Source organism: Ambystoma mexicanum, chromosome 7q, assembly GCF_040938575.1.
Source record: "Ambystoma mexicanum isolate Mex_15411 chromosome 7q, UKY_AmexF1_1, whole genome shotgun sequence".
Lineage (NCBI taxonomy): Eukaryota > Metazoa > Chordata > Amphibia > Caudata > Ambystomatidae > Ambystoma > Ambystoma mexicanum.
Window position 1 is genome coordinate 87,969,646 of NC_090941.1, and position 13,710 is coordinate 87,983,355.

Consider the following 13,710-nt stretch of genomic DNA (forward strand, 5'->3'; position numbering starts at 1 on the left):
TCTCTTTCACTTACAATCACATTCGACACTGATTCTTCACTTCCTAAATTACGCTTTATTTTAAGTTTTGGTTGATCCACCCAACCTAGAACATTCACACTCTTTTTAGTGACATACACTTTCACTTCAGCTGGTCTCCCTTTAAATTCAATTAAAGCTGTTCTATATCCAATCATTTTGAGTACTGAACCTTCAAACGCTCCAGGATTTCTCATATCAGTTTTATTCAATTTCAGGTTATAACTCATTTTACATAGTTCCTCCCATTTATCCTTTGTAATAATAGTGTACAGTGAACCTGAACCCACCATTAACTCTGAATTTACTCCATCAATTTCATTTTAAATACACTTTTCTAAGATCCCTTTTTACTGCCCACACACTATGGTGACCACTTTTAATTCTTGCTACCCTTCTTCTTCTTCCTTACCTTCCTGCACCCATTTTATTTTATTCCCCTGTTTATTTCTGTAAATGACTCAAAAATTACCTTTCATACCACAATTGGAACCTTTCTGGTATAAAGCAGGACCCATTTCTGAATTTGCATAATGTCCTTTTTTTCCACAGCAATAACATTTCCCTGCAAATGTTTTCATTTTCTCCACTCCTGCATCTTCCAACTTTGAATTCTTCAAAAGGTCTTTGCTTTGATTCTCCTTATATTTTTCAACAGATGTGTTCTTCCCCTCTTTAGACTTGACTATTGTAACCTTTGTTGGTTTCTCCAAGTCCTTACCCTTTTCTTGTATAGCTTTAGCACAAATCGTAGTGTGTTGTACCTTCTTTGCAATCACAATAGTTTCTTCCAATGAAAGGTCACCACACATCCATTACCTTCCTTGAATAACGCTAATATTCAAATGTATTATGATCTCAGCTTGTTTATGTCGACTGCAGAAATTGCATGTCAAAGCCAACTTCTTGAGAACGCTACATAATCATCAAGTAGAAATAATATCTATTTACTGCCACATTGGTCTTAGGATAATAATATGAGGTAATTCCCTATAAACTCAGTGTCCCTCGGGACCCAAAGAGTGTAGCAAATACATATTTTTCTTTGCAGGCATAAAATTCTCATTTTCAATTGTTTCAATGTAATTGCCCTAGTACTCCTTCCACTTTACCCACAGGATTGGCGGCTCACCAGATACTGCCAGGAAGGGCTGAGGTGGGTGAATGGTGACTCCTTGCATGTCACTTATCTTTGACTGCTGGACTTTGCTGAACAATTATTTCCTAAATATTTTTCCAGGAACCTGACATAAAGAAGATTAAAAAGAGTAATCACGATTACCCTGCATTGATAATAACAAGAGGGCACACAAAAATGACGATTGCCGTAATGGCCAGGAGTACTGAGACGAAGAAGAGTAGTGAAGATTACTTTGCACTAAGATGAAGAAGAGAGCACACCACAATGATGATCGCCATAATGAAATAAACAAAAGGAGCACACATTGCTGTACGCAACAATGTCCTTTTCTCTAGCCTCCAATGAGCCCACAGTTCATTGGGATGTTGTACACTTTCAGAGGTTTTTTCCTCTGATTGTTTCACTTCAGCACCCAAGGGGCTTAGATATTCAAATGTTGCCTATGCTTGCGCTGCACTCCAAATTTGGGCTCTTTCAGCACCCCAGCTCCTCCCCCCGCCTCAGGGCCACTCACTTCCTGATATCTTCCATCTGGGATTCTGTCTGCATTCACAGGGAGCTGTCCAGCAACACAAGGGCACTTCAGCAGTGCAAATGCACTGCGTCTTCATATCATGGTGCAGTGGGGTCCTCCTGCACGCATAGAGGCTTATCCTATCCTCGTCGAAAGCTGATGTATTGACGCTGTCCACACATGTAAATACTTGTATTTCTTGTTAATTAAGTACATTTCAGTGGACTCCACGGGCACCACTGCATCTCCCTCAAGCAGCTCAACTGCTTCTCTCACTCAAGCGTCCAATTCCATATTCCAGTTCTATTACTCTTATTCACTATACAACTCGGTATAACACTAGATTGAACAACAAATATTGCTCGAGGAGAACACTGCAGTATGAACATAACTAGTTAGGGTAACTTCTCACAAATACCTCACCCTGTCAGGAGTGTAGATATACTTTGTTTATACCTCTTATGGGGGGAGGGCAGTCGTTCTCACTCTCTAGAGGGAGCAAGTAATGTAAGTTGGGTTGGTGAATAATGTTCTTCTACATGTATACATCCAAACAGATCACCTTGTTTTGGTTAGCACTTATATTCAACCAGTTCCCTCATGTGCTGCCATCTCTTTGCATATAACATGGTGCTGACACAAATTGTATATGCCTCTAATGTGCTACAGTTATAAAGGATGTCCTGAAGCCATGTTTATATCATAATATATAATGTGCCCCCCAACAGGGTTGCACCTTTCCTGTTGTGACAAATCCTTAGTTGTCATCACTTCTCCCCAAGCGGGAGACCCTTCCCTTGAGGCCAGGGAGGTGAGGCCGCAACCCGATAGTCACCCTGGGAGTGGTACTCAGCGGGAGGATCTCATGGGGTGAGACAACCCCTCTAGGGACAAGAACGACCAACTAGGGAGAACACGGTATAGCATCCCGCACTCTCGATCCACTTCCTTTACCACCTCTAAGTCCATGAGGCCCACCTTCTCATTCCTCACTTCCATATTACAGTCATTCATGTGTCTCTCCAAAACAGAGTACTTAACTTCCAGAGGATGAGGAAGAGTAGGGACTACCTAAGAGAAACATTATTGGCTCACACTAGGGCATAGAAGAGCAAAGACTACCCAGATCGAATACAATGGTCAAGCAATGGGATGAGGAGAAGGTGCAAAGCCCTAACAACTATTCCTAGAACCTCTACTGAACCTTCTAGAGGTTCTCTAACTCCCATTGGAGAATAGCACATAGAAATAGAGGATGGACTACACAAGAGAGAGAAGTCCTCCCTGGAATAGCTGCAAGATTCGAAGCCGATGAGTGAAGACAACCAGGAAAACCAGCGTCAAGATGCTTGTCTACCAGAAGAGGTGGTCCTAGCAGGTCCGATGTGGACGGGCCAATGAGGCAGGAGGAAGAGAGAGCTGGAACTCACAGTAAGCTGAAGCACAGCCCGAAGCCCGAGAGGGAACTCCAAAAAGCCCACAACCGACTGAAAAGCAACAGCAAGCACCCTGCAGGTATATGGGTATCAGGATGGTTGGTGGAACACCAGAAGAGCTGAATAGTAATGAAAGATGGGGTTGGGGTGTGCACCCAATAGTGAATAGCTTCTTGTGTTATCTTCTTTGTGGCAGTACCTGGTAGGGTAGTGAACCAGGTCTACCAAAGCAGGGACAAGAGGAAAGCCAGGTTTTGAACCCGGCCACAAGAATGAAGAAAGCCTTAAACCATCTTCTTTGTGGCAGTACCTGGCAGGGTAGTGAACTAGGTGTGCCAGAATAGGAAAGTCAAGAAAGGCAAGGGGAAGCAAGTCATTACCCCTGGTGTTTTGAACTGTGAACCCAAGAATAAGAAAGGCCAGGGGAAGGGAGTCATTCCCCCTGGTGTGAACCGTCAAACCAAGAATAAGAAATTCCAGTGGAAGGAAGACATTGCCCCTGGTTTTGTGAACTGTGTAACAAAGCCTGAGGAAGACAAGGCAAAGGGAGACATTCCCCCCGGTGTTGTGAACTTGAATGCTAAGAATAAGAAAGGTCAAGGGAAGGGATACATTTCCCCTGGCGTTGTGAATTGTGAAACAAAGCCTAAGAAAGGCCAGGGGGAAGGAGACATCTCCCCTGGTATTGTGAACTGGGAAACAAAGCCAAGAAAGGGCAGGGGAATGTAGTAATTCCCCCTGGTGTTTTGAACTGTGAGAGCAAAGCCAAGGAAGGACAGGCAAAGGGAGTCATTCTCCTGATGGTTAAACTCAAAAGGAGGATCAAACCAGTGTTCCAGGGAAAGGGAGCCATTCCCCCTGGGTAAAAGAAATAGTGAACGTCTGAAGAAGAGGGTTTGGAGGATCAGCTACCTTTGGGTTAGGGGCGCTATATAACCTTGTCCATATACCTAGGTGCGCTATATACACAAATAAATAAATAAACAATCCTTTTTTTTGGTGGTGAAGTAATGAAATCAGGGGTAGGGAGTCATTCTCCTGACCAAGAACATTGTCATAACCTTAGTTTTAAGTGTAAGCGACAGATGTAGGCTTTTTGACACAGGACAAAGGGCTATTTTTTTACACTGACCTGCTGACTAAACACTTAGTATTTGAGTTGATGCAGGGAAGTCCCTCTTACACTTAGGGAAAGTTAGGTTTTCTCTTTATTTTAATTTCAAATAAAAGTCCATAGCAATCACTATGCCAGCTGTGTGTCAGTCTCCCCCTTCTGCACCCTTACACTGTATCTGTCTTTATGAGGATTTCTTGAGTTTAGTGACTGAAGAGGTATGTCCTCAACCATTTCTGGATTGCAATTTATTCCTTGCAGGACATATTTTCTTTACATTCCTTGTCGTATCTGTTACATTGCTACGTGGTTGTGAGCTGACATTTGATGATGATTCTTCTGAAGAGAGGTCTGCTAATTCTTGTTTGAGGTTGTTTATTTTTTAAAAGTCCATCGCCATTTGCAGCTCTTCAAATTTGCACCACTCTTGTTGGATTTCGAAGATACAAGATGACTGAGTATCACAGGTAGAAATGTAAGCTGGAACATTTTAGGGCTTCAAAGACCTTGCTGTATCCCTCTTCTCATGTTGACGACAACCACTAAGTAATCATTGAAGATTCTAATGTTATACCCTGTCCATTTCATCTCCAGCTGAGCCCTGATGCCATTAGCACATCCTGGTTGCTTAGACAGTTGAGAATGTGCATTATGATCGCCCTTGGCCTTTCTGAATTCTCAGGTGCAGGGTCAGAGGTTGTATGAGTTCACTTGGTGATTATATTTTCAGGTGCCACAATTATCAGCACTTCCTTGAAGAAGTTTTGAAGGAATCTGATAGTGTCTTGACTGTCCTCTCCCCCCTGAACAGCCGTTAGGCATCGGTTATCATGCCTCGTCTGGTTTTCTTGTTCATCCACTTTCTGAGTTAATCAGCAGATCTCCCCCATTGCATTATCCATCTCTTTATTGAGATTTTCATCATCAAGTTCAGTTGCGCGTTTTCTCCCTGCGGTAGCCTCAATCCTGTCATCCTGTTGTACAATTTTAGGATTAATTGATTTAATTCCTTGCACCAGGTCTGTAACGTTTTTGTTGGAGGCTTCCAGTGCCTCACTAAAGTGTTGCATTTGTGAAATGAGGTCTATAAGCCGTTAGTTATCCCCCAGTGGTACAGAGTTGGCCATACATTTCCACAGTTATGGCCATAGCATAAAATACAATTTCTGAGCTGAGTTTTTAATAGAGGGCTTTATTTATATGTTCCAGTTCCATCAAGTCTTGTAGTCCTTGAACGTACATTGGGGTTTAGTCTGTGACCGTATACAAACCCTTTCATGCTGAGTATGCTCTAGGGGATCTGTAGCCACTGGGGGCTTGATGTTCCTAATAAAGCCGGTGCCTGTCTGATTCCTTAACTACTCTCCTTTAAATATATAATTCCTTTGTTTTTATTTCTTTCTCTTTGCCATTCATCTTAACTACTTTTTATTAAGTATAAGCCCCTTATATTAATTCAAATTGGGTGGTATTTCGGGAGTTTGAGGTTCTGATATGCTCACAGTCTCTCTCGCCACAACAGTACTTTAAAGCACTCTGTGTTCCCGGTAGCCCAGTTCCGCCCCCGCAACTTGCGCCTCACCTGAATATGGTGTGGTCCTCGTACCTCCTCTTAAGGGGAGGAGGTCCTTTTTCTTCTGTGGCTCTGGCTCCCGCTGCCACTCCTTCCACTGCCCTTCCAACCACCATGCCATGGAGTTTTGATGCTAAATTAGCAGAGGTTCGTGGCTGCGGCCAGCCCCATCATCCACCTTCACCCACCGTGAAGAACGCCATCACACTCTGCCCTTCCCACGATGCCTGCAATGCTAGTTGTTCTATGTGGGTGCTGACATGGGCAGCAGACTCACTGCTCCTCACCATTCTTGCTCTTGTTAAGCACTGGAACATGCACATCCGAGGTCACAGCGATCTGGGTCCCACGGCCGAGGCAGATCCACTCTGGCCTCACTTTCCCACTGCAGCTCGCGCCGGCTCACCTGCACTTACAGCGCTTCCCGCAACCACTGCCTTGTTATTTGTTCAGTGAAGGGGGAACACAGGCAGCAGGGATATAGGGTGCATATGCTGAGGACGCATTTCTTCTTTTCACTGCCATAGTAAAGGAAACGTATCCCGCTATCACGCACAGCTTCATGGGCAGCCGCCATTTTCTGTGGGATCCACATAAACCCCCCCACACACCCCAAACTGCTAAATTTCTAAATCATATTGGTTTAGCCAACTTATACTACGTGTCTCATCTCCCTTCTGTCCAGTAATCAAGACTGGACTTGTTTTAATGTTTCCAGACACGTTTGTAAAACAGCCTATGAAAAAACACCAACATGAACTAATTGAAATCACAAAGCCAAATGTAATTCCATACTCCAACGCCCACTTAAAGAATGGAGGTGTGCATTTTATTCTGGGAAAATGTTCATTCCAAGCATAGATGGGGAAACATTTAAGATTTGTTTTTATTCTATCAGCTTGTCAAATATATTTGGCATGAAAACAGACCAATCTTCAGAGTAGATCGTGCACATTTGAACATTAACACGATACTTGAAATTGGTAAACAATCATCCCCTGATTTAGAATATGACAGAGCAACACATTGCTTTCCTGTTTTTTCACTGGAAGAGGCTGCTCCTTGGGATCAGAATATTGAATCTGTAGACCAGATTTCGGATTCCCACGCCATGCGGGAATCCTTTGCAGAAACTCGACTTTCCACACTGGTTTCCTGCACCGAGTGGAAAATGCTTAGCAGAGTGGGGTGGATGTGGTTAACACTATTTGCTTGATCAGTGCCCGTGATACCAACACATATGGAATATAAGTGTTGCATGTTGGTAGCTTCTGCTGACTGTGTATAGAGCACAAGCAAGAGCAATGCTCAGGTAACTACATCTAAATAAAACCTTGCATAACACCATGAAGAGGTAGCCCGGCACACTGATATGCCACTAGCGCGCAATCCACATACATAAAGGCAGAACACAACGCGTCTGGGTGATTTTCCTTCATACTGCACCTCACATTAACCTTTGCTGTCCATCACTCTGCCCAAAGCAGAGTGACAGCCGTGATATGAACTCTTACCTCATGCACTAGGGTATGATTTCCTTTACCCACTTGTTTGAAGAGTGAGTGTGGGATCAGCTCAGGTGGGAAGCCATACTCCATCCCCTCCGGGAGGAAAGCTTCCTGTGCAAGCCTTTCACTGCTTCCTACCAAGAAACATAACAACATACACATCTGCACCTCAGGATTTCACTAGATGTGGTTTGTGCTGCTGCCGTGTCCAGGAACATTGCAGCACAGGATTTGAAATAAACATGGAAATTACTAATACTGCAGTGTTTAAATTGGGCCCGCACACACAGACGTTAAAATGGGATCTCCAAACAATATCGGCGCTCCATTTTGTTAGCACCCGCAATGGAGGCGGACATATTATCTTGGAAGTGGGGGCACGTCAATAATTCTACCCCTACCTTTCCTAAATTCCTATGTGCCCAATGTAATTAATGTACAATTTGGCTCTCAGGTGACCCTCTGTAGTTCAGGTAATTTCGCTGTTCAAATCACACTGTGACTTTGCAGACGTTGAGCTTCTCCTAGTGACACATAAGTAGTATGCTCGTGGCGACATGCCTCTGACCGCTCTTATTTGGAGCCTGTCCCAGGACTATTTTCACCCACCATTACCTCAGTACCTGCGGCTGCCTGATCTGCATGTCTGCCCTTAGTTTTTCCCCATTCTGATCCAGGATCATTCTCTGCACACGGTCCAGTACTAAAGAGACCAGCTCCAACTATGTTGCCTCGGTACCTCACCCATACTTGCCAACATTCTGTGACCAAAAAGATGTAGGGTTTATGAAGTTTCAAAAATAATGCTGACATCACAGGAAAACACAAAACATACATTGTTGGCACCACTGGAGCATTCTAAAATACACAACCCTTCAGACAACACAACATGGAAAGATGTACAAATGTTTAAAATGTATACTTGTGAATGGCGAGTTAACACCAAACTAAATGACCTAACTTCACAGAAGATAATCACACAGAGCTGGCAGGCAACGTTTGCTACTGCTGTTTAGCAAGAGCCTGGGAGTACATACATATTCCTGCAGTGCAAGTTGAATACTGAAAGACAGACTCATACCCTCCTCTGTCTGATAGGCAGATGCTGTGTTATGGTGATACGCTCTGCTACTTGCCTTCACTGGTGGTTCACCTAAGGTCTGTCACGGTAAGAGTGCAGGGCAGAGTCACGTAGCTGTCCGGTCAATGGTTTGATCTGAGCCAATCACTCAATGGCATCACTTACCCAACCAGTGCACAGACAGACACATTAATTTGTGTCACATAAATTACCTGCCACTGGAAAAGAGGTAAGATCTGTCAGCCAAATCTGTAGGCGGTATGACTTCTTAAAAGGCCGTAGCCTACTGCCTAAATCAGTAGGGTTGGCAAGCATGCATCACCTCACAATTACCCAACCCCGTACTGCTTAAGCACGCTATATGATATAATTTTTTATTTTTTATTTATAACGAACTTAATACCCAGAGGTTTCAAAGCATGGACCAGAATTGAACCTGTGGTCTCTGTGTTGTGTTGCTTCCAAAGCGAGCAGGTTACCCCTGAGATATCCTCCAGAGTTCAAACCTACACTTCCAATGACGTATTGCAATTCCAAACCCTCCTCAACAGACATCAAATTTCATAATGCTACATCTCTCCAACCAACTACAATATCACTGTCCCAGGCAACTTATCCTAGCACCATTGGCACACGAGGATAAACGGTGGATACAAAAACCTTAATGCACAGTACCTGGGTTTTTCTCAAATACACCCATCAACACAACAGCAAAGCTAACTTGAATTTTCCCTCTTGCCCCACTAGCCTAATCCACCCGTCTTTTAAGATCTGCCATAGTGACAAGAGATTATGCAAATAGCAACGCAGTACAGTATAAAAGCTTAGCAACATATAACAATATGCAAAACGACCCTATCACTATGACGTCAAACACATTTTTGTTTTTCCTGAAATAGTGCCTTTATTGTGAAATATTTTGGATGCATATTTGAAATAAAAAACGCAGGTATTTTTTCCTTTACGTTTTCATTCCCTATCTGCTTGATGTACACGCGTGTAGCAACTTAAACACTCGGCCAAGCGTCTAAGCATTCCAGTCACTCATTTCATTTTACAATTCAATCAACACTCACCTTTATAGATTCCATTCCAGCCCCTGTGGATTTCCCCTGTCGTAAAGGTTTCTTCAAGGTGAGCTCCATTGTCAGAGGTAAAATACACAAAAGTGTGATCGTCGATATTGCTCACGGCTAAGAAATCCAGGATGCTTCCTGAAAGAAATGTTTGCAGTCACTGAAATGCAAATTTTATATCAATATGACAAATTTCTATAGAAAACATGTACATCAAAATATGAAGTGCTTTTCTGAAAACAAAGAGGATGCCTGTCAAACTAACAAATGGGAAAACGCACATTTTGATTTGCATAATCTTCAGTGCTGCAAAAGCTTGATCCTGCAAAATTAACACAACAGAGCACAATTCGGCTAGTCTTTCAAACAGTGGTCATTTGAGGAGTTCTGTGGGCTGTAAGATAAATGTGGAACATCTTTTTATCCAAAAATTCAAGATTTTGGCCATTTGATTATTTATTTTTTGCAAACATGGACTAACTGAGAAGGTCAAACTCCATACAGTCTGGATTTTTGTGCGACTGGGAGTTTTTTTATATCGTTGATTTGTGAGGAATTTTGGAATGATGTAAAAGGCCTAAGGTATTGCAGTTTGGCAATAGTCCGTTGACACTTCACGAGGGGCATGGGTGCTTTTGTCTCGGAGAGAAGTATTGAAAGGAAGAGATTCTATTGTGTGCGGAGTCAGGTTGCTACAATGACTGTATTACAATGGCTGTCATTAAAGGTGTGGTGGTCCGAAAACAATGGGATGGTCATTTCCGATCACTGGCACTCATTCCGAACTGCAGCACTACGAGTTGGAATGCCAGTAACAACGGTGCCGGCAACAGCATAGACTGTCCTACCATTGCCGGTAGCACAGGTAACAAACTGCTGCACCCTCGTGAATCAGTGCCGGAAACTATGGCTCCACGGAAAGAAGGCTGCATTACAACAGCGGATTTCCCAGAAACACTGGCACAAAAATGCTGGTGCAACCGGGAATCACAGGCACTGCGGAGCAGGCGGTAACCAGGGCCAGGTGTGGATGAACAGGCCGGAGATGTATTAAATTTAATTTAATTGATATTGTATTTGTATCGCGCCCATACACAAGTGTTTCAGAGCACGACAAGGCAAGGCAGGGTCACAAGGAAGAACAGAAAAAACAACTAGCTTACTAGGCCCAGTGATATTGAGAAGCGCAAGTTCATGGGAGAGGGAAAGGGGAAAAGTGCAAGGAAGGAGGGAGAGGTGGAAAGTGCTGAGCAGAGGAAAAAACAGATAAATACAAATAAATAAATAAATAATAAAAAACAACAAAACAGTGTTGGTGCAGCCAGCAAGAGGCAAGTGCTAGGTTTAATGCACCAGACAGGGTGTATCTGGTAAGTGCAGGGAGGGACTGTATGGTTCCAGATACAGATCCCAGTGCAGGGTATTGCCAGGAGGCAGTGTTGTTGGGTGGCAGGTGAGCAGGTACCTGGGCCAGGAAGTCAGAGGGTAGGCCGGGTGCACGGTGCCAAAAGAGAGCAAATCAGCAGGGGAGAGGAGGGGCTAAGACAGAAGCAAAGAGGAAGGTCTTGAGGTGCTTCCGGAACCAAAAATGTTTCTCCTCAAGTTTCAGAGTGGCAGAGAGGCTGTTCCAGAGGGAGGCCCCAGCCGAAGACAGAGATCTGCCCCCAGCTCGTTTCTTTGAAAAACGAGTGACCCTGAGGGTGTTAGAGGTAGAGGAGTGAAGAGCTTGGGCTTGAGAGAGGAGGTATTTACAGAGGGATAGCTGAAGTTATTTTGGACCCAGGCCCCAGAAAGCTTTGTGGACAATGCAAAGGGTTTTGAATTTAATACTTGCCACCATTGGGAGCCAATGCAGAGATTTCATGGCTGGAGAGATATGATCCCAGGGCTTGAGTCCAAGGACAAGTCTTGCAGTCCTGTTCTGGATGAGTTGCAAAGTGTGGAAAGTAGAGGCAGGTAGATTTAGAAAGAGGCTGTTACAATAGTCCAACATAGCGAGAACCAGGGCTCAGGAGACAGTGAGCTTCTGGGGGAAAGAAAGGAGGTGCAGTAGGAAGTTTGACTTTTTAGAGACATCAGAGATGTGGAGAGAGAAGGAAAGTGTGCAATCAAAGATCACCCGAGGTTCTTAGCCTCGTAGTTGGGGGTAGGACGAGGGCCAAGGGAGGCCAGCCAGAGAGTGACAGGAAAGGAGGGAGAAGGTGTGTCGATGAGGAGGATCTCTGTCTTGCTGGCATTCAGGCAGATATAATTTGCGGTACACCAATCCTGAATGGCAGATGGGCAATCATAGATGAGAGAAGGAGAAGAGGTGGCTGAGAGAAGCCTGAAAATGAGTTGAGTGTCATCATCATAACACTGAAAGTTGGAGCAGAAAATGGCAATGTGGTGGGCGAGAGTTGCAAGGTATTGGGTGAAAATCCAGGGTGAGAGGTTAGACCCCTGGGGAATACTGCAAGTGGAAAGGGAGATAGATGAAAGGAAGGACTCAAGTTAGACCTGGGAGGGTCGATCAGAGAGGAAAGAGGTCAGCCAGGCCAGAGCCTGATCAGTGATACCCAGGTTGTCACAGAGACGGTTGAGTAGGATGGTATGGTTGACTGTGTCAAAGTCAGAGGAGAGATCGAGTAGGATGAGGACAGAGGGAATATTAGAGTCAAGGTTGGAGAGCAGATCTTCACGAATGTTCAGGAGAGCAGTTTCCAAACTTCTGCCAGCTCTAAAGCCAGGCTGATGGTCATGGAGACAACCAACAGAATCAGAGTGAAGGTTAAGCTGAGAGATGGCCAGCTTTTCTAGGAGTTTGCCCAGAAAAGGAGTGATGGCGATAGGGCGATAGCCGGGCAAGAAGGGTCAGCAGTTGCTTTCCTGAGAAGAGGGTGCACAAGAGAGTGCTACAGAGGGGAGGGGAAAGCTCCTGAAGCAAACGAGTGGTTGCAGAATTGAGCCAGGGCAGGAGCGAGGGTGTCAATGTGGTCATTGATGGTTTTGGAAGAACAGGGAGGGGCCTGTTTTGACGAGACTTTCGTAGATCGGACTTGTCTAGAGACCTTGTTAGGGGAGAAAAGAGGAAAGGGTGAGAAAGATGGTGGGGGATGGCCATAATTCACAGAAGGAGAGGAGAGGGAGGGGATGAGAGGGTGGAAAGGATGTTGTGGGTTTTTGAGATGAAGTGAGAGTCAAGGGCCGTGCAAAGGGCCTGGGAGGCGACAGGAGAGGTAGAGACTGCAGCAGGGTTGGCCAGCTCCTTGCAGATTTTAAAGAGTTAGGCCAAGTGGTTAGATGCCGCAAAGACGCAGGCTTGGATGTGGGCTCTCTTCTTGGTGTACACAGAGAATCGGTATTGCCTTTGGAGTAGGCAACAGGGTAGTTTGTCAGAGGATGAGCAAGAAGCCTTTCATTTCATCTGAGCCACCCTACACTTAAATTTAAGTGTAGCTAGGTCAGACTCATATCAAGAATTGCACTTGGCTTTGGGCTTCAAACTTGATCTTCATGACAGGGGCAAGAACATCAAGAGTGTCAGAGATGGAAGAGTAGAGCAAAGAAAGGGCTGAGTCAGGAGGTGAGTAATCCAGAGATAGAGGCAGGGGAGAGAGGGTGGCAGGAAAAGCCTCAACTTGCACACGCTTCATGGGCCAGATGTCCGAGAATTTGGGAGGCAGTGTAGGGGTTGGCTTGGCCTGGGGGGGTAGAGAGGGAGAGATGGGAAGAGTGAAGGGAGTGAACACTCCAGGAGAGAGGCGTGGTCAAAGGGATGGAGAGGGAGAGGTCAGAGGAGGTCAAGATATTGAGTGTGTGCCCTGCAGAGTGAGTCAGGCCAGAGGGAATGATGGAGAGGGAATCGCAGAGGTCACAGAAGAGTAAATAGGAGGAATAAGGAGAGTCTAGATGGATGGTGAGGTCACCGAGAAGGTGGGGTTGATTGGTTGCGGCCAGGAGGGAGGTGGAGAGGTCTGCCCACTCAGAGAGCAATGAGGTGATCTCACCACGGGGCTGGTAGAGAGTAGCCACAGTAAGAGAGTGGCTAGGAGAGAGAGAGAGCCTGCAGACAAGACATTCAAAAGAGGAGTATGTCTGCATGGGAATGATAGAGGTAGGAATCCATTCAGGAAATATCAGGGCTACAGCCCCTGCAGGCCGGGGGGATCTGGGTGCGGAGAGGATCTTGTAGCCGTCAGGGAGGAGAGTGTCAAAGCACATGACAGAAGCTGGCCGTCAACCATGTCTCGGTAAGACCGAGGACATT

General features: G+C 45.0%; 1 pseudogene; it reads right to left on the bottom strand.

The window, feature by feature from the left end:
• The window catches only part of LOC138528800 (steryl-sulfatase-like), a 2,216,653-nt pseudogene that overhangs the window by 1,031,227 nt on the left and 1,171,716 nt on the right, over window positions 1-13,710 (bottom strand).